This window comes from Thalassophryne amazonica, chromosome 18 (genome assembly GCF_902500255.1).
Source record: "Thalassophryne amazonica chromosome 18, fThaAma1.1, whole genome shotgun sequence".
In the NCBI taxonomy this organism is placed as follows: domain Eukaryota; kingdom Metazoa; phylum Chordata; class Actinopteri; order Batrachoidiformes; family Batrachoididae; genus Thalassophryne; species Thalassophryne amazonica.
The window spans coordinates 17,974,208-17,996,289 of NC_047120.1; the positions used below are offsets into that span (position 1 = coordinate 17,974,208).

Consider the following 22,082-nt stretch of genomic DNA (forward strand, 5'->3'; position numbering starts at 1 on the left):
AACAATGGAGGACCACAACCAGCCAGCAAATCAGGTCCAAACAGTCATTTACAACCAGATACCATTGGCAGGAATTCAGACAGTTCTGGAACTGAGACTGATGACAGTAATGACTGGAAACAGACCAGAGAACTTCAGCCAAGTTTTAACTGTCGAAAAAATTCCACTATTGTTCGTTCAGGCAACACTGATGAGAAACAATTTAAAGGCTCTAAATCTGTTAAAGCATCTGGTCACATGAACAACTCAGAGCAACAAAAGGAGAGGCAAGCAAGAAGAAAACCATTTAGCTGTTCTGATCAGGGTAAAAGACAGAAACAGAAGGCCGCTCTGAACAAATGCTTTAGAATTCAGACAGAAGAAAAACTATTTGTCTGTTCTGAATGTGGTCAAAGATTTGGACGAAAGAGCAACCTGAACACACACGTGATAATACATACGGGGCAAAAAGCATTTGGCTGTTCTGAGTGTGGTCAAAGATTTGGACAAAAGAGCACTCTGAATAAACACATGATAATTCATACAGGACAAAAAGCATTTGGCTGTTCTGAGTGTGGTCAAAGATTTGGACGAAAGAGCAACCTGAACACACACATGATAATTCATACGGGGCAAAAAGCATTTGCCTGTTCTGAGTGTGGTAAGAGATTTGGACAAAAGAGCACTCTGAACAAACACATGATAATTCATACGGGGCAAAAACCATTTGTCTGTTCTGAGTGTGGTCAAAGATTTGGACTAAAGAGCACTCTGAACAAACACATAATAATTCATACAGGGCAAAAAACATTTGTCTGTTCAGAGTGTAGTCAAGGATTTGGATTAAAGAGCTACCTGAACAAACACATGATAATTCATACAGGACAAAAAGCATTTGTCTGTTCTGAGTGTGGTCAAAGATTTGGGCGAAAGAGCAGTCTGAGCAGACACATGATAATCCATACAGGACAAAAAGCATTTGTCTGTTCTGGGTGTGGTCAAAGATTTGGACTAAAGAGCAACCTGAACAGACACATGATTATTCATACAGGACACACAAACAAAAGACCTTAAAAATGACCTATGAACAACATGGTCATTGAAAGAAATCGGTGCAGGGATTAAAGTTCTCCATCGGTATGACTGATTTCTTTCAATTGGGCTCATTGCCAGTTCTAGCCATTTTGGTGCCCTCGGCTTCGTATTTGCTCTGGTGACCTCGTGTGCAAACAAGGGAACAGCCGAAAGGACTTACTTTTTAGGTGAGATTATGATTTAAATTATCCTGAACGTTGAGTGTGGCCGAAGGCTGAACGACATGTTCGGGTGATGACAAAAATAAATAAATAAGTCCAACTAGGCCATCCACGTCATTCACCATGAGGACCCCTGGAACTGAAGGGTGCCACCATTTTGAATGTGGGCACTGCCATTTTGAATCGTCACATCTGCCATGAGTACCCGGTCACGGCAATGTCATTTCTGGTTTGCATCCCGGCTGCGGCAACATCACTTCCAGTTTGCTTCCGCGTCAGACCAGTATCCGCCTCATCCACCATTTGCCCTAATGATTTTGTAAATTCCGCAAAATCTCAAGAGAGGTAGCTTCAATGCGGGGTGTCAATAACACTGAGAACTGCATTGAGACATTCAGATAACGCTGCAATTTAACCGCTGCACACGGACAGCAGCATTAACGTTGCAAGGTAAAACTCTGTATATATTGTGCCTAAAACTCTTGAATATATTAACTAGGTTTTTAGGCATTGTTATTGTTTGTTTTATATAAACATGAAAGACTCTCAAGTTGTTTCTCCGTTATTTGCAGTGGGAATTGCTGTGAGTTGCAATCGCTTCCTGCGCTTGTTATTGTGGAAAGTGAAGTATGCTCTCTTTACACCATTATTGTCCTTTACAACACTGTTTGTGCTGTTTGTTCCAGAGTAATACATATAAGATTGCAGCGACGTGTGGTGAGGTTGATGGCTGGTGAGGCACTGACTTCATCATAATCAGATTTACAAACATATGAACCCCACAGAGTGACAGCAGTTAACAGGTTATGTGTAAAATCTCATGTCAGCGTTCTTTACACATAAAAACTGTCACACACAAAAAACACGTTTAATTAATAAAAAAAAAATGTTATTATAGCCTTACCCTTATTTATAAATGAAGTCCAGCATCTATGACTTGTTTGTACAACCCCTGGCAAAAATTATGGAATCACCGGCCTCGGAGGATGTTCATTCAGTTGTTTTAATTTTGTAGAAAAAAAGCAGATCACAGACATGACACAAAACTAAAGTCATTTCAATTGGCAACTTTCTGTCTTTAAGAAACACTATAAGAAATCAGGAAAAAAAATTGTGGCAGTCAGTAACGGTTATGTTTTTAGACCAAGCAGAGGGAAAAAAATATGGAATCACTCAATTCTGAGGAAAAAATTATGGAATCATGAAAAACAAAAGAACGCTCCAACACATCACTAGTATTTTGTTGCACCACCTCTGGCTTTTATAACAGCTTGCAGTCTCTGAGGCATGGACTTAATGAGTGACAAACAGTACTCTTCATCAATCTGGCTCCAACTTTCTCTGATTGCTGTTGCCAGATCAGCTTTACAGGTTGGAGCCTTGTCATGGACCATTTTCTTCAACTTCCATCAAAGATTTTCAGTTGGATTAAGATCCGGACTATTTGCAGGCCATGACATTGACCCTATGTGTCTTTTTGCAAGGAATGTTTTCACAGTTTTTGCTCTATGGCAAGATGCATTATCACCTTGAAAAATGATTTCATCATCCCCAAACATCCTTTCAATTGATGGGATAAGAAAAGTGTCCAAAATATCAATGTAAACTTGTGCATTTATTGATGATGTAATGACAGCCATCTCCCCAGTGCCCCTTACCTGACATGCAGCCCCATATCATCAATGACTGTGGAAATTTACATGTTCTCTTCAGGCAGTCATCTTTATAAATCTCACTGGAACGGCACCAAACAAAAGTTCCAGCATCATCACCTTGCCCAGTGTAGATTCGAGATTCATCACTGAATATGACTTTCATCCAGTCATCCACAGTCCACGATTGCTTTTCCTTAGCCCATTGTAACCTTGTTTTTTTCTGTTTAGGTGTTAATGATGGCTTTCGTTTAGCTTTTCTGTATGTAAATCCCATTTCCTTCAGGTGGTTTCTTACAGTTCGGTCAAAGACGTAAACTCCAGTTTCCTCCCATTCGTTCCTCATTTGTTTTGTTGTGCATTTTCAATTTTTGAGACATATTGCTTTAAGTTTTCTGTCTTGACACTTTGATGTCTTCCTTGGTCTACCAGTATGTTTGCCTTTAACAACCTTCCCATGTTGTTTGTATTTGGTCCAGAGTTTAGACACAGCTGACTGTGAACAACCAACATCTTTTGCAACATTGCGTGATGATTTACCCTCTTTTAAGAGTTTGATAATCCTCCTTTCTTTCAATTGACATCTCTCGTGTTGGAGCCATGATTCATGTCAGTCCACTTGGTGCAACAGCTCTCCAAGGTGTGATCACTCCTTTTTAGATGAAGACTAACGAGCAGATCTGATTTGATGCAGGTGTTAGTTTTGGGGATGACAATTTACAGGGTGATTCCATAATTTATTCCTCAGAATTGAGTGAGTCCATATTTTTTTCCCTCTGCTTGGTCTAAAAAAGTAACTGTTACTGACTGCCACAATTTTTTTTCTTGATTTCTTATAGTGTTTCTTAAAGCCAGGAAGTTGCCATTTGAAATGACTTTAGTTTTGTGTCATGTCTGTGATCTGCTTTTTTTTTCTACAAAATTAAACAACTGAATGAACATCCTCCGAGGCCGGCGATTCCATAATTTTTGCCAGGGATTCTAAGAGTTCCTTATCTATAAAAATCTCTCTGTCTCAGTGGAGATCAGGGAAGAAAGTCCTCCTTTCTGGTTTTGAATGTGTGTGGTCAACTGCTCGTATTTGATGAGAAAATTCTTCAAGTCACAATATCCCATCTGAGTCCAGACAGTCACAAGTTGAAAAAAAGAAAGCAGCAGAAAAGCATTTTCTTGCTGGATGTCCACACAACCAGTGTGTCCCACTCCATTTGAAAAGAGTAGGTCTTCTGTCCCACAGCCCTTCCTTTTAATTATTACCTCCTGCTTTGATTGAAAGTCCAGTTTAGAAAATTGTTTGTATATGTAATCCTCCATTCTGAAAGTAAAATAAATGGACCGTGGCTCGTAAGTTGCTAACTGTAAATTGTGGTCGTCCCTAATTAACCACTCTGTAAGTCTGATGTGGAAATTCAGAATTTTTTCTCAAATATCAGAGACAGATTTTTTTTTTTTTTTTTCCCCCCCCAAATATTTTAACACCCCCCCAGAAAATGTTCTGGTCGGCCCTAGGGCTGTCACGATTAGGAATTTCTGGAGACGATTAATTGTCAGACAAATAATTGCGATTGACGAATATATTGTCTTTTTTTTTTCTTTTTTCCCCCTTCTTTATATTCTACTATTGTAGTATAATTACACAACTCTGGAAGAATGTTTGGCTTCTGTGAGTGGAGAAACGGAATGGTGCAACATTTTTATTTTCATTTTACATACAGTCCCAACTTTTTCTGATTTGTGGTTGTTTCTGTTGCATTTCTGAAATTGTTTCTCCTCATCAGTCACGTTTTGTGCTTAAACACTGCATTAAGCCCATATTGAACAAATAAATACCTTTGGAAAATAACAGCTGTTAAAGTTCAGAGTTCTCACCTGCTTTTTGTGATCTGTGCGTCTGAACATCACCACAGCTTCTCCATGTCAGGGTTTTTTTTTTTTTTTTTTTTTGTGGCTCAGTTCATTCATATATTCTCATTTTTTAAATATGTTTTTAAAGCTATTTGACCGTTTATTTCATCATGATCTCATAAATTCGGCATACGATGCGCACATGGTGTGAACAGGACGGTAACGGCAGAATCACACCTTTAAAGAAAGTTCAGAGAGAAGTAAAAGCAGCTTAACGTTTTGGGGTTTTTTTTTTTTAAACATGTTCACTCGGGTTAAAATCCTCTCTGTGTTCCGCGCTCGATGCGCACTGATGGTTCTCAGACTGTAACGTGTCGCGTCTGCATTCAGGAATCTCCCTCACGCACCCCCTCCCTCCCAGTATGCAGCCTGTTGACTCCGTGCGCGCGCGCGCACACACAGACACACACACCGACAGCTCCGCATTTTAGACGGCTTTTGAAGAAGACGGCCACTGTTTTAATCGGCCGTCTTATCCAAAAGGCAGGACGGATAGCTCTTCAGCCTCCATGTTATTGTCCCGCCTTAAGACGAGAGCGAGGCTGCAGCACAATGACGTCAGATTCTGAGTCGTTTTATGCTTTGTGGATAAAACAAATAATTAACGGTAATCGCGAATATGAAAAATAATCGCGATTGACGAATATTGTAATAATTGTGACAGCCCTAGTCGGCCCCTAATGAAACGACTTTTAATATACAACCCCTGGCAAAAATTATGGAATCACCGGCCTCGGAGGATGTTCATTCAGTTGTTTAATTTTGTAGAAAAAAAGCAGATCACAGACATGACACAAAACTAAAGTCATTTCAAATGGCAACTTTCTGGCTTTAAGAAACACCATAAGAAATCAGGAAAAATAACTGTGGCAGTCAGTAAGGGTTACTTTTTTAGACCAAGCAGAGGGAAAAAAATATGGACTCACTCAATTCTGAGGAAAAAATTATGGAATCACCCTGTAAATTTTCATCCCCAAAACTAACACCTGCATCAAATCAGATCTGCTCGTTAGTCTTCATCTAAAAAGGAGTGATCACACCTTGGAGAGCTGTTGCACCAAGTGGACTGACATGAATCATGGCTCCAACACGAGAGATGTCAATTGAAAGAAAGGAGAGGATTATCAAACTCTTAAAAGAGGGTAAATCATCACGCAATGTTGCAAAAGATGTTGGTTGTTCACAGTCAGCTGTGTCTAAACTCTGGCAAACATACTGGTAGACCAAGGAAGACATCAAAGCGTCAAGACAGAAAACTTAAAGCAATATGCCTCAAAAATCGAAAATGCACAACAAAACAAATGAGGAACGAATGGGAGGAAACTGGAGTCAACGTCTGTGACCGAACTGTAAGAAACCGCCTAAAGGAAATGGGATTTACATACAGAAAAGCTAAACGAAAGCCATCATTAACACCTAAACAGAAAAAAACAAGGTTACAATGGGCTAAGGAAAAGCAATGTGGACTGTGGATGACTGGATGAAAGTCATATTCAGTGATGAATCTCAAATCTGCATTGGGCAAGGTGATGATGCTGGAACTTTTGTTTGGTGCCGTTCCAATGAGATTTATGGGTGATTCTTTAACTACGGGCACTATTGGCCTTGTAAATGTAATTTCCACCACACCATTGCCTTACAATATAAAGCGCCTTGGGGCAACTGTTTGTTGTGATTTGGCGCTATATACATGTGCTCTGATGTCACTGTTTATCTCCATAGAAACTACCCAAACAATCTTTCATACAAACTGTTAAGCGACATTACAGTGTGGTGGTGGAAATTACGGCAATAGTGTGGAACAACTACATTTTGTTTAAAAAAATCACAACAGTTGTATGACATTGAATACCCCAATTATGTTTTGATTATTTTACTGATATTTTATTCAGAGATATTTTAAAACATTAGAAAAAACATTTATTTACCATTCATTTTTATCATTGAAGATCAAGAGTCTTGGTGTGGGACAAGCACAAAACGGCAATATTTGCATATAATGATGCTGAAAAAGGGTGAAAAAGTCATCATAGACTACTAGAACAAATTTCTTAACACACTTTCATTGTAAAAAATAACTATAAAAGTGTGAAATTTCCCCTTTTTTCTGTTTTTCATACAATATGATCAAAGGACATAATAAGTGCCCGTAGTCTAAGAATCACCCTTATAAAGATGACTGCCGGAAGAGAACATGTCAATTTCAACAGTCATTGATGATATGGGGCTGCATGTCAGGTAAAGGCACTGGGGAGATGGCTGTCATTACATCAATAAATGCACAAGTTTATGTTGATATTTTGGACACTTTTCTTATCCCATCAATTGAAAGGATGTTTGGGGATGATGAAATCATTTTTCAAGATGATAATGCATCTTGCCATAGAGCAAAAACTGTGAAAACATTCCTTGCAAAAAGACACATAGGGTCAATGTCATGGCCTGCAAATAGTCCGGATCTTAATCCAATTGAAAATCTTTGGTGGAAGTTGAAGAAAATGGTCCATGACAAGGCTCCAACCTGCAAAGCTGATCTGGCAACAGCAGTCAGAGAAAGTTGGAGCCAGATTGATGAAGAGTACTGTTTGTCACTCATTAAGTCCATGCCTCAGAGACTGCAAGCTGTTATAAAAGCCAGAGGTGGTGCAACAAAATACTAGTGATGTGTTGGAGCGTTCTTTTGTTTTCATGATTCCATAATTTTTTCCTCAGAATTGAGTGATTGCATATTTTTTTCCCTCTGCTTGGTCTAAAAAAGTAACCGTTACTGACTGCCACAAATTTTTTTCCTGATTTCTTATAGTGTTTCTTAAAGCCAGAAAGTTGCCATTTGAAATGACTTTAGTTTTGTGTCATGTCTGTGATCTGCTTTTTTTTTCTACAAAATTAAACAACTGAATGAACATCCTCCGAGGCCGGTGATTCCATAATTTTTGCCAGGGGTTGTATAATGGGGATGTGTTGGGGCGTCATCCGTTTCCACGCATCAGACTTAGAGAGGTTAATTAGAGCCGCTGTAAATTGTAGCTTGCTGTCACTTATTCTGCAACTGAGGAGTTACTGCAAAAAGAATCCCTGGGATCACTAGTGCCCCCTACCATGAAGCAGGAGAACTGCATGCCTCACCTGGCGCCGTTTGCAGCCCTTTTATAATCGCACAGCACACAAAACATGTTACACACATACAGCTGTTGATTAAAAAAAAAACTGTACGTTATGTACATCAGCTAAACTATGGAATTTAAGTTCATATAACCAAAGTGTTTGACCATTTTAATAGCGACATACAGAGACTCACTGCATAGCATGCCAGCAGTTAGCCCAATGATTGCGCAATCCAAGGTGAGGCACGGCTGGCTGCTGCCTCACGTAATGTGAAAATTCAGCGATTTTTGAATAAAAAAAAAAAATCTAAAACTGATGAAGTTAAAAGGAAAACAACTTCATAGTACAAATTATTGGCTAAATATAACCATTTAATTTATTTTTTCAATTTACATTTTTTGTTTCCATGATGACGGGTGAGGCACAGCCTTACCTGCCTCCCCTGATTGCACGTCACTGATTATAAGATGTCTGAAATTCAGTTTGTGTTTATAAAGTTCCATGCAGGTTGAAGGTAGCAGACAAGGAATATTTGTTTTAGCAAGTGTTCAGGGGTCTTATGCATGCAGTCTCTTATAAATGTTATGGAAGGCATAAAAATTGACATTTTGGTCGTATAATGTTATTTGCAATTATTGTCATGTGGATTCTCCATGTTGTTTTGACTGCAGTGCCTCTGTGGGCGGGCAAGGGATTATGGGATATCTCAATGGGCAAAAGAGGAGCACCAGAACTGAAGGCCACATGTGATCTAAAGTAGCATGGGGGAAGAATTGGTTCAGTCATGGCAAAAAAAAAAAAAAAAAAAAAAAAGAGATTCGGTCACAGCAACATCACTTCCGGTTTACTTCCATGTCAGATCAGTCGCTCTCATTGCTAAGCACATTGCTAAAACCTCACAGATGGAGTGCCCAGATGTGCAAATGAGTCAACAGACCTAAAATGCATCTCAGATTTCAAAGTACAGTAGTGTTCAGAATAATAGTAGTGCTATGTGACTAAAAAGATTAATCCAGGTTTTGAGTATATTTCTTATTGTTACATGGGAAACAAGGTACCAGTAGATTCTCACAAATCCAACAAGACCAAGCATTCATGATATGCACACTCTTAAGCAGGATTGGGTAGGATTACTTTGAAAGAATGTGGATTACATGTATGTATGTACATACATTTGGATTACTTGTAATCTGATTACTTTTGCATTACATTTCAAAGTAATCCTACCCAACCTTGCTCTTAAGGCTATGAAATTGGGCTATTAGTAAAAAAGTAGAAAAGGGGGTGTTCACAATAATAGTAGCATCTGCTGTTGATGCTACAAACTCAAAACTTTTATGTTCAAACTGCTTTTTTAGCAATCATGTGAATCACTAGTATTTAGTTGTATAACCACAGTTTTTCATGATTTCTTCACATCTGCGAGGCATTAATTTTGTTGGTTTGGAACCAAGAGTTTGCTCGTTTACTAGTGTGCTTGGGGTCATTGTCTTGTTGAAACACTCATTTCAAGGGCATGTCCTCTTCAGCATAAGGCAACATAACCTCTTCAAGTATTTTGACATATCCAAACTGATCCACGATACCTGGTATGCGATATATAGGCCCAACACCATAGTAGGAGAAACATGCCCATATCATGATGCTTGCATCACCATGCTTCACTGTCTTCACTGTGAACTGTGGCTTGAATTCAGAGTTTGGGGGTCGTCTCACAAACTGTCTGTGGCCCTTGGACCCAAAAAGAACAATTTTACTCTCATCAGTCCACAACATATTCCTCCATTTCTCTTTAGGCCAGTTGATGTGTTCTTTGGCAAATTGTAACCTCTTCTGCACATGTCTTTTATTTAAGAGAGGGACTTTGCGGGGGATTCTTGTAAATAAATTAGCTTCACACAGGCGTCTTCTAACTGTCACAGCACTTACAGGTAACTTCAGACTGTCTTTGATCATCCTGGAGCTGATCAATGGGTCAGCCTTTGCCATTCTGGTTATTCTTCTATCCATTTTGATGGTTGTTTTCCGTTTTCTTCTACGCACCTCTGTTTTTTTTTCTTCTCCATTTTAAAGCATTGGAGATCATTGTAGATGAACAGCCTATAATTTTTACACCTGTGTATACGTTTTCCCCTCTCCAATAAACTTTTTAATTAAACTACACTGTTCTTCTGAACAGTGTCTTGAACGTCCCATTTTCCTCAGGCTTTCAAAGAGAAAAGCATGTTCAACAGATGCTGGCTTCATCCTTAAATAGTGGACACCTGATGGACACCTGATTCACACCTGTTTGTTCCACAAAATTGATGAACTCACTGACTGAATGCCACACTACTATTATTGTGAACACCCCCTTTTCTACATTTTTTTTTACTAATAGCCCAATTTCATAGCCTTAAGAGTGTGCATATCATGAATAAGCTTGGTCTTGTTGGATTTGTGAGAATCTACTGGTACCTTGTTTCCCATGTAACAATAAAAAATATACTCAAAACCTGGATTAATATTTTTAGTCACATGGCACTACTATTATTCTGAACACTACTGTAAGTAGTGGGTCGTGCCCAAAAAATGTAAGCCCCCCCCCCAAAAAAAACAAAATTAAGATGGGTTTTAATACCTAGTAGTGCTGTGACGTGTTTCTAATGTGCTGTTTTAACTTCATTGTATTGGTGTTTTGTATGCTTAAAATGGGGGTGGGGGGGTGGGGGTGCTGACAACCAGACCCCCAAAGCAATAGCATGGTTTTGGCCATGCTAATTCTAGGCATTAATGTTGATGACATAAACATATTTATTGTTGTTGTAAATTACAATTGGTAATTCAATAAATTTATCAATCTTGAGAATAAAGAAATTTCTGTTCTTGATATTGTACTTAGCAATGATATTTTCATGAATACCTTTAATAAGCCCATATGTATGTACCATTAAAGCCTTCACGTCTATTTAAAGTAACGCCATCTCAAGACCTTCATGCACCCAAGCAATTTTGAGTTATGGTGTATCATATACAATCAGCACAATATATTTACATCAACATACGTCAGTGTTTAGTGCAAGGCTTTGCCTAGCTGTATGACAAATCTCAAACATTTAATTGTTGAACAAATACATCCAAACAAGCGGCATCTTTAATATTGAGAGGGAGGGTGAAGACTGTGTTAAAGAGGTCAACAGTGGTGTAAAAAATAGATTTAAGTGGACATGGTTGGAGCAGGAGGTGGATGTGGATGGGACAAAGGCAAAGCTTATAGTGTCTGGGGTGGTGCGGAAATGGGGTTTGCCCTCTTCTGTGGTGTGGATCTTTTGAAAATCTAAGCTAAAAATTGGCCATTCAAGGGGTACCCAAAGGGGAAAATTGTACTTTTTACACTATGTAGTCTTAATGGATAGTTTTCCTATCTTTGCATCTTGGCAGTGTGTTACCTTCACAAAGGACCTTGTCAGAAGATATTCAAACTCAGACACTTAAAAAATGTTTAACCCTCTGGGGTCCAAGGGCATTTTTAATATTAGGTGATATAACACTTTTTTATATACTATGTGTTTATTTTATGTTTTGTATGTGATGGTGTCTATTTGGACGTTGGAGTCTTCAATAAAGTTTGATGATGTTTCTCTTCATCTCAAAGCTATTTCTTTCTGTCTGCTATTACACAAAGCTCACATCACAAATTTATACTTCTATGAAGTTGACTGTTTGCTCTCTCCTGCTCTGAAAGCACTTTTCACACTTCCAGGCTTATTTACACTCTGAGGAGCGGCCCCTCCCCCTCGCTCCACTGATATGGTAAACGGTGCTTTACGCCGCAGCGAGAGAGCTGGCCACAGACTGATCCAGTAACATTCACAGCCAAGCTAGTGGAGCAATCCTGATACTCAGGCACTCTTTGTTTGAGCACGTGAGATTGTATAAGAGGCCCTCCGCCTGCTCACTTTCAGTGATCGCTGTGCGTAATGGCGCAGGGCGCATTTGGAGCAAACAGCCAGGGAGCTATTCAAACAGGCCAACTAGTAACACATTTTTTTCTCAAAACAATCTTTGGACTATCACGAGCTAAAGCTGCCCTTCGATTGGATTTTGGAAAACCATATGACAGTGAACCAATTGCGATTGGACACTCACTCTCCGCACGTCATCACACAGCTTCTATGGGGAGTACCAAGATAGCGGATGCTGGCTCGAAAGTCTGCGGAGTTAACGTTTCAGCAAAAAACTAAAATGTGTTAAATCAAATAGATATGAAACAATTTATGATATATTGAGCAAACTTTCTACAAATACATAACCCCTGTATAACAATTGGAATGCTATTGTTTTTTTTTCTTTTGTTGTATTGCACTTTTTTTTATTTGTGCGGCCTGCTTTGGTAATGTTATTGAGACGTTTATTACTCCCTCACTTGTTGTGTATCATACAGTGTTGTAAAAAAAATATTTTGAGTGCGCGCAGCTGCATGGGAAAACACGTATTTTCTTTGTTTGGGTCCGGAAGGAGACTTATCACGTGATACACGTGATGCAACCGTGTCGGCACAAACCATTTAGAGGATGGGGGTTTCAGCGGAAACCATTTTTAAATTTTAACCAGCACGTCGGACGTGCCGCCGCGAGTATGCTGTGGCCGAACCGAGCCGGTGTCCGGTCCCGGAACTTGTTGCTTGTATGTGCAGCTTGTCTTGATGCTCCAACAAAATAGCTACAAAGATCTATGGAAATATATCACATTTCTTTCCTTTCTAAGTAGTCCTTGCGTTTTCTTTCTTTTTGTTTTGTAATTCTTACTTTAATCGTAGTAATACTTTAATCATAATTTATTATATGACAGTGTTTAGTCCCAACGAGAAGATGCACGTTTTTTTATGTTCTGTTTTATTGTGTTCCATTAAAAAAAAAAAAAAAAACCCTTGTCCTGCAGATGGCCACAAGTTTTAGGAAAGAAGAACTGGGGCTGTAGTCCATGGGCCAAGCAGGTTTTCAGTACCACTTCAGGTGACTAAACAACACTTAGAACCCAGCCTCAGTGTATCATGGCCTACACAAAAATGTATGAACGCCATCCCAGGGTGGTAGCTGTAGCCAGGTAGGGATCAATGAAGAATTACACAGAGGTCAAACTTTAAAAATGTTCCAATCATGTTGAAAAATATATCACATTACTTGTCTGGTCATGATGATCCCAAAAAGGTAGAGTCTGGGCTATCTGTGATGGAATGTTTTGGAGTTATGGGGTAAAAACAGCAAAAATTGTGACAAAGGTCAGGTTCAGTTTGTACAGGGGTCAAAAGTTAAAGTTCCTCCAATTTCAGTACAGAATGATGCAAATTATTGGTTGGAATAAAATGATTGATAAATGGAATAGTTTTGACTGTGCTGAATGTTTGGTCTCCAAGGTAAAGGTCAAACAAGGTCAACATCTATTGGATTCTATGACATGTGACATATATTACCTGTAACATGATAACTAAGCATGACAGATGGTGCAAACTATTCCTTATTAGAACCCTATTAACCCCAACAATAATTTGCATCATTTTTTTACTGAATTTTAGCAACTTTAACTTTTGACCCCTGTACAAAATGAAATTGACCTTTGTCACCATTTTTGCTGTTTTTCCCCATAACCCCAGACCATTCCATCATAGATAGCACAAACTAATTATATGATATAGTTTTCAACGTGATTGGAGCATTTTAAAATTTTTACCTCTGTGTAATTCTTCATTGACCCCAACCTGGCTACAGCTATCACCCTGAGTTGGCTATCATACATTTGTGTAGGCCATGGTACAATGAGGCTGGATTCTAAGTGTCGTTTAGTCACCTTCAGTGGTACCGATTACGTCAAAATTAATGACTGGCTCATGGACTACTGTGAATACTCGAGAATAACATGAATTAAGTGCCATAAACAAGCGTCGGCCACCAACCGCTGACACCCCCATCCTCCGAATGGTTTGTGCCGATACGGCACACTCAACCCGTGCGTTCGTTTCGTTTCTTGTTGTTGTCCGAGGCTAAAGCTAATTAGCTGGAGACGCTGGAAACTCTTATCTGAACAGATCAGACTTCACTTTGTGATCCTCGAATATGTTTTTTGAAGAGCTCCAGAAGCACAAAGGTCGACAGTAAACCGGAAGAAGACGAAAAGCCGAAGTTAGCGCGAAAAGGTGGAACAGCTGAGAAGGTTGTTGAAACAGCGGCTAACTGCTGCTAATGCCGAGATATTTGAGTTGGTAGAAACAAACACATCACGGAGCAGCAAGAAGAAACGAGTGGATTTAAAGAAGAGAAGAAACTAGTCAACGTGCTGGATGCTGGTTTCAAGCTTGAAGTTCGCTGATCCAGAGCAGGTTTGTCCACTAAACTTTATTTCAGACCAACTCCACCACATCCAAATGATAGCTGTTAGTTTGTGTTGGAGTTCTTATTGTAGACTGAACACCAAATATCAGCAAAACTAAATAAACAAACTGTTGTTTTATGATGATAAATGGACAGTTCAGTTTGGTGATAGACTGATGACGTCACGTGCTGGGCGGGGCCCACACTGTTAGGCAGAAAACGCTCTTGCAGCCACTGACTGTGTGCACTAGAGGTGGGAGATACCGGGAATTTTGGTATTGCGCCGATACCAAGTAAATACAGGCCCAGTATCACCGATACCGATACTTTTTCATATTTAAGCTTCATAGATCCAAAGGACCCAAAATACCTAGGATAGAATTTCGCCAAACATTGTACGTGACAACAAAATACTTTATTATCACAATCACCATTTTTGTTAAAAAAAAAAAATCACTCAACACAACTTAAAACAATCATCTGAGGTTAGAGAGCTGACAAACCACAATAGAGAAAAACTAACACACCACAACAAATATTGTAAACAGTTTCAAACTTGTTCTTTTTTTCAAGTCGAACAATACAAGAAAATAATATAAAAAATAAGGAATTTCTTCCCTTCAGTGCACTTCTCTACGTTGTTTCTTAAATAAAGAGTGTAAAAAAAATAGAACTTAAAGCAAATTAAAACAATCTTCTGAGGTTAGAGAGGTGACAAACCACAAAAAAGAAAAACTAACATCCATCCATCCATCCATTTTCTTCCGCTTTATCCGGAGTCGGGTCGCGGGGGCAGCAGCTCAAGCAAAGCCGCCCAGACCTCCCGATCCACACACACCTCCCCCAGCTCCTCCGGGGGAACCCCAAGGCGTTCCTAAGCCAGTCGAGAGATGTAGTCCCTCCAGTGTGTCCTGGGTCTTCCCCGGGGCCTCCTCCCAATGGGACGTGCCCGGAACACCTCTCCAGCGAGGCGTCCAGGGGGCATCCGGAAAAGATGCCCGAGCCACCTCAACTGACTCCTTTCGACGTGGAGGAGCAGCGGCTCGACTGCGAGCTCCTCCCGAGTGACCGAGCTCCTCACCCCATCTCTAAGGGAGCGCCCAGCCACCCTGCGGAGGAAACTCATCTCAGCCGCTTGTACTCACGACCTCGTTCTTTCGGTCATAAGCCAAATCTCATGACCATAGGTGAGGATCGGATTGTAGATCGCTCGGTAAATCGAGAGCGTTGCCCCCTTACTCATCTCTCTCTTCACCACAACAGTCCGATACAGCGACCGCATCACTGCAGATGCTGCACCGATCCGTCTATCGATCTCACGCTCCATCCGTCCCTCACTCGTGAACAAGACCCCGAGATGCTTAAACTCCTCCACTTGCACGCTGAAGGTCCTGATTTGACGAAGCCAACAGAACCACATCGTCCGCAAACAGCAGAGATGAGATTCTGTGGTTCTCAAACCAGACCCCCTCTACACCCTGGCTGTGCCTAGAAATTCTGTCCATAAAAATAATGAACAGAACCGGTGACAAAGGGCAGCCCTGGCGGAGGCCAACGTGCACTGGAAACAGGTTTGACTTACTACTGGCAATGCGAACCAAGCTCCTGCTGCGGTCGTACAGGGACCAGATAGCCCTTAGCAAAGGACCCCGGACCCCGTACTCCTGGAGCACTCCCCACAGGGTGCCCCGAGGGACATGGTCGAACGCCTTCTCCAGATCCACAAAACACATGTGGACTGGTTAGCGAACTCCCATGAACCCTCGAGCACCCGATGGAGCGTGTAGAGCTGGTCCAGTGTGCCGCAACCAGGACGAAAACCACACTGCTCCTCCTGAATCTGAGGTTCGACCATCGGTCGAATTCTCCTCTCCAGTACTCTGGAATAGACCTTACCGGGGAGGCTGAGGAGTGTGATCCCCCTATAGTTGTAACACACCCTCCGGTCCCCCTTCTTAAACAGAGGGACCACCACCCCGGTCTGCCAATCCAGAGGCACTGTCCCCGATCGCCATGTGATGTTGCAGAGGCGTGTCAACCAAGACAGTCCTACAACATCCAGAAACTTAAAGTACTCAGGACGGATTTCATCCACCCCAGGAGCCTTGCCACTGAGGAGCTTTCTAACCACCTCGGTGACTTTGGCCTGGGTAATGCATGAGTCCGCCTCTGAGTCCCCAGTCTCTGCTTCCTCTTCGGAAGACGTGATGATGGGATTGAGGAGATCCTCGAAGTACTCCTTCCACCGCCCGACAACATCCCCAGTCAGGGTCAACAGCTCCCCACCCGCACCGTAAACAGTGCTGGTGGAGAGCTGCTTCCGCCTCCTGAGGCGTCGGACGGTTTGCCAGAATCTCTTCGAGGCCGACCGATAGTCCTCCTCCATGGTCTCCCTGAACTCCTCCCAGACCCGAGTTTTTGCCTCTGCGACCGCACGGGCTGCGGCACGCTTGGCCTGCCGGTACCCGTCAGCTGCCTCTGGGGTCCCACCTACCAACAAAGATAAGTAGGACTCCTTCTTCAGCTTGATGGCATCCCTTACTTCCGGTGTCCACTACCGGGTTCGGGGATTGCCGCCGCGACAGGCACCAGAGACCTTGCGACCACAGCTACGAGCGGCTGCATCGACAGTGGAGGTGGAGAACATGGTCCACTCGGACTCCATGTCTCCAACCTCCCCTGGGATCTGGGAGAAGCTCTCCCGGAGGTGGGAGTTGAAGACCTCGCTGACAGAGGGTTCCGCCAGTCATTCCCAGCAGACCCTCACGATATGTTTGGGCCTGCCAGGTCTGACTGGCTTCCTCCCCTCCCAGTAGATCCAACTCACCACCAGGTGGTGATCGGTCGACAGCACTGCCCCTCTCTTCACTCAAGTGTCCGAGACACATGGCCGAAGGTCAGATGATACGACTACAATGTCGATCATCGACCTCCGGCTCAGGGTGTCCTGGTGCCACGTGCACTTATGGACACCCTTGTGCTCGAACATGGTGTTCGTGATGGACAAACTGTGACTAGCACAGAAGTCCAACAACTGAACACCACTCGGGTTCAGATCGGGGAGGCCGTGCTTCCCGATCACCCCCCTCCAGGTCTCACTGTCGCCACCCACGTGGGTGTTGAAATCCCCCAGGAGAACAATGGAGTCCCCAGTCGGAGCGCTATCTAGTACCCCTCCCAGGGACTCCAGGAAGGTCGGGTACTCTGCACTGACGCTCGGCCCGTAGGCCGAGACAACGGTGAGAGACCTGTCCCTGACCTGAAGGCGTAGGGACGCGACCCTCTCGTTCACCGGAGTGAACTCCAACACATGGAGACTGAGCTGGGGAGCAATAAGCAATGCGACCCCAGTTCTCCTGCGACTCTCTCACAGTTAGAGGATGTGGTGGCTCATTTGAAACCATCGGGTTCCCCTTGTGATGTGGTGTCCCCCCCCCGCGCTTTTTTAAAGAACTTTTTCCTACCTTAGGGCAGTCTGTTCTGACCATTATAAACAGCAGCCTATCCTCCGGTGTTGTCCCTGTTAGTTTTAAACACACAGTCGTTCAGCCTTTGCTGAAGAAACCTGGCCTTGACAACACTGAACTATCAAACTTTAGGCCTATCTCCAAGCTGCCATTTGTCTCCAAGATCCTGGAGAAAATTGTCTATGCACAACTTTTAACTTACCGTAATGAACATAACATTTCAGAGGTTTTTCAGTCTGGTTTTAAAATGTTGCATAGCACAGAAACTGCCCTTTTTAAAGGTTTTTAATGACATTTTAATGGCAAATGATAGCGGCAACCATGTCACTCTTGTCCTGCTTGACCTGACTGCTGCTTTTGATACAATTGACCACAACATACTGATAAATCGTTTGCAGCAGCTTGTGGGCATTGGTGGTAGTGTCCTGGACTGGTTCAGGTCCTACTTAACTGGTAAGACTATGTGTGTTGGCCTCAGGGTTTGTGAGTCCTCTTCCGCTCCACTTTTATATGGGGTCCCACAGGGTTCAATTCTTGGACCCCTACTCTTCTCCCTGTATTTGCTTCCCCTGGGGTCCATTCTCAGAAAGCATGGCATCAGCTTTCACTGCTATGCTGATGATAGCCAGCTATATGTCCCCCTAAAGAAAAATGATGCCTCTTCTCTTCAGCCCCTTTTGTCCTGCCTTGAGGATGTTAAAGCCTGGATGGCATTGAATTTTCTTAATTTTAATGAAAAGAAAACGGAGGTGATTGTTTTTGGCCCTAGCAGCTCCTGTTCTTCCTCACTTGTTGATTTGGGGCCTTTGTCAGCCCTTTTGAAATCTACTGTCACAAACTTGGGTTTTAAGATGGACAACGATTTTAAACTGGACCACCAAATCAGTGCAGTAGTCAGATCGAGTTTCTTTCACTTAAGGCAGCTTGCTAAGGTTAAGCCTTTTCTTGCACAGCAGCACTTTGAAACAGCAATCCATGCTTATTACCTCCCGGCTGGATTACTGTAATGCACTTTATTATGGAATTAGCCAGTCCTCCCTTGCACGTCTCCAGCTAGTTCAGAATGCTGCTGCCCGTCTGCTAACTGGTGCACGTAAGAAGGAGCATATTACACCTGTCCTGGCCTTCCTCCACTGGCTGCCTGTGCATTTTAGAATTCATTTTAAGATTCTTTTATTTGTTTTTAAATCTTTAAATGGCCTTGCCCCGCCCTACCTCTCTGAGCTGCTTCATTGTTACACCCCTGCTCGCCACCTTCGGTCAGGTGATCAGCTCCTCCTGGAGGTGCCGAGGTGCAAGCGTTTGCTCAGAGGGGACCGAGCTTTTTCTGTTGTGGCTCCAAAGATGTGGAACGAGTTACCGCTCCACATCAGGCAGGCCTCTTCACTTTCTGTTTTTAAAACCAATCTTAAAACCAACTTTTATGTACTGGCTTTTAACCCAGAATGAGATTCTCGATCTGTTTTGGCTGTTTTAACTGTTTTTATTTGTTTTTTGTTTTTATTTGTTCTTTGTGGTTTGTTACCTTTTATATGTCTCTTCGTGTACAGCACTTTGTTTCAGCTGCAGCTGATTTTAAAGTGCTTTATAAATAAAGTTGAGTTGAGTTGAGTTCAATCACATTACATCCATTTTGGCATCCCTTCACTGGCTTCCTGTCCCAGTGAGATCAGATTTTAAGGTTCTGCTGCTAGTCTATAAAATTTTTCACGGACTGGCACCTCCCTACCTAGCTGACCTAATTAAACCTTACGTACCGGCCCGGCCTTTGCATTCTCAGGGTGCAGGACTACTTTGTGTCCCTAGGGTGAATAAGAAGTCTGTGGGTCATAGAGCTTTCTCTTATCATGCCCCTGTTCTGTGGAATGAGCTCCCTGCGTCAACAAAACAGATTCTGTAGAGACTTTCAAGTCCAGACTTAAGACGCAGTTATTTTCCCTTTCGTATGGCTAGCATACTGGTATAGTATAGTTCTACGCTTTTTACTCTTTTAATTCATTTTATTAGTAAACGGAGCGTGCTGCAGCCTCAACTTTACCTAAATTCTGCAGGGCTCGAATTGGTACGTGCATGTGCTAGTTTGTGCACGTATTATTTGAACGGTGCAAGTAATTTTATACTGCACGAGCACTGGTGCAAGTAACTTTATCCAAGTTTTATGAACTATAAGCACCAGTAGAATGAACCAGTAAAGGAATAAATAAGGAAAAAAACAATTTCCAGTGTGTTGTCTTCATCTTCCCTGCATTTTATGACTCACACACAGAGCAAGTTGCTGCGATGATTCGCTCACATGCGCACGTGGAGGGAAAAAAACTGTCTGCCGCTGCTACTGCTCTTCCCTCAAACTCTGTCATAACCACACCAGACCTGCTTCGAGTTGCTTCAGCCCCTTTCGGACCGGGGCTGCTTCCAGTTGTGTCGTGTGTCATTATGATGATGCCGCATGGAAGCAACTCAGTGCTGAGATGATGCAGCTGGGCGCCACAACAGCGCGAGGGGCACAAAGGATGAAGCAAATCAGATGCCGAAAATTAAACACGTTTAATTTTTGTTTGCGTCCTTTGCTCGACGCAGAATTAAGTGGTTTCAGCGCAAGTCAGCACAACAGGACAGTACTCCGCATGACTGGAAGCCACACCTTCACAAGACGTTACCCAACGCCTATTTATGATTCCTGCTGTGTTCCATTGTTCCCGCAGTATAAATCACGCAGGATTGTTTTTATACTGTGTACACAATGCAGTAAAACTACACGCTCAAAAAAGAGCACAGAAAAAAATGATAATTGCAGCAGCTGCTCCTCCTTGAAGGAGCAGGAGCAAACACTTTTGTGAGAAGACTCTCACAAAAGTGTTTAAATAAAATACATAAGTCCTGCTCACAGACTGATTGCCAGAGACAGGACATGTCCTCATCCAGTAAAAAGTCTGGACATCTCCAGTCCACTCACGCGCGCACATGTGAACAATTAAAAGAAAAAAAAAACTGTCTGGCTGCAGGCAGTTAGTTCCTTGCTCTCCGCTCAAACTCTCTCATCACTGTGTTTTTTTTTAAAAAAAGGACATAAGTCCTGCTGACAGACTGATTGCCAGAGACAGGACATGTCCACATGAAGTATAACTCCAGACATCTCCACATTTATTCACGGACGGTTCGTTCGCACGTGCACATCTCGAGGTCACAGGAGGAAAGATAAACTATAACAGAACTCAGAGCGCAGACCTGCAGCTTAGCACAAGATCAAATATAAACTAGAAGAGAAATCAGAGTGCACAATCTGTCTGCAGCCAAACTGTGCACTCTGATTCCTCTGTGCAGAGAACCTGCAGGCTGCGTTCTCACCTCCTCTCTGCCCCCTGCTGCGCGCACCTGACGCAGATATTCCTGTGTCGTCATGACGCAACAGGAAGCAACTCGAAGTGGGCCTAGTGTGAAAGTGACTTTTGGTTGTGCAAGTAACTTCTTTTTTTTTTTTTGGTGCAAGAATTTTTTTTTTTGTTACTAGCACCAGTGCAAGTAGGTTAAAAAATGTATTTCGACCCCTGTTCTGGGTCTTTTAGTGAAGCTTAGGGCTAGTGGCCGGCGATCACCTTAATATTTCCTGTTTTTCTTATTGTTTAATGCAGGCAAATTATACTGTATTTCTTGTCTTTCTGATGCCTGATTCTGTTTTTTTCTCTCTGTTTAAGGTGCAGCTTCATCCAGAGATGGGTGTGGTATTTGTGCTGGAGACTCTCCTGTCCTGTGCACCAACAGTATTTCCTGTATATTCGTTTTGTGAATTGTTCTATAATTTATGTCTGTAGCATGGCCCAAGCAGAGGGTCACCCCTTTGAGACTGGTCTGCTTGAGGTTTCTTCCTCGGCAGGAGTTTTTCCTTATCACTGCTGCTCTGGGGGTTAGTAAGGTTAGACCTTACTTGTGTGAAGTGCCTTGAGGGAACTCTGTTGTGATTTGGCGCTATATAAATGAAAGTAAATTTAAATTGAAAAAAAATCGCATTAAAAACAAATCTCCCCTTATGTATTTTTTCTTTTGTTTTTTTCTGTGCAGCTCCACATTTAGGCGATAAGCTGTGACTGAAGTTATTATGAGGGCTGCAACCTAACTACGAGCTTTTAAAATCAAAAACAGTTTAACGTGCAATTTTGCAGACAAACGGACGAACACAAAGCGTAAAGTTGGGCTCACCGGTGTCAAAATGACTGTAAGCCACGGAAAAATAAAGCTAGCGAGAAAAACGCAGAGGCGACTGTCCAAGAATCCATGTTTCAGTTCTAGCTGGTCTGGTGGAGGTGTATATAATCAAAGTGTGGGTGTATATAATTAAAGCAGCCAACTCATTGTGGTGGCTTTTTTTTTTTTTTT

The 22,082-nt window shown here is 42.2% G+C and overlaps 1 long non-coding RNA gene across 2 annotated transcripts in view; it reads right to left on the bottom strand.

The window, feature by feature from the left end:
* Positions 1 to 210: 210 nt before the first annotated feature.
* Positions 211 to 22,082, bottom strand: part of LOC117530503 — a 29,076-nt gene continuing 7,204 nt past the window's right edge. For both annotated transcript variants that reach the window (XR_004566379.1, XR_004566380.1), the window contains exons 2-3: positions 835 to 1,002; positions 211 to 498 (exon numbers count right to left, since the gene is read on the bottom strand). This is a non-coding gene — a long non-coding RNA (uncharacterized LOC117530503). The remainder of the gene's footprint in view (positions 499 to 834; positions 1,003 to 22,082) is intronic.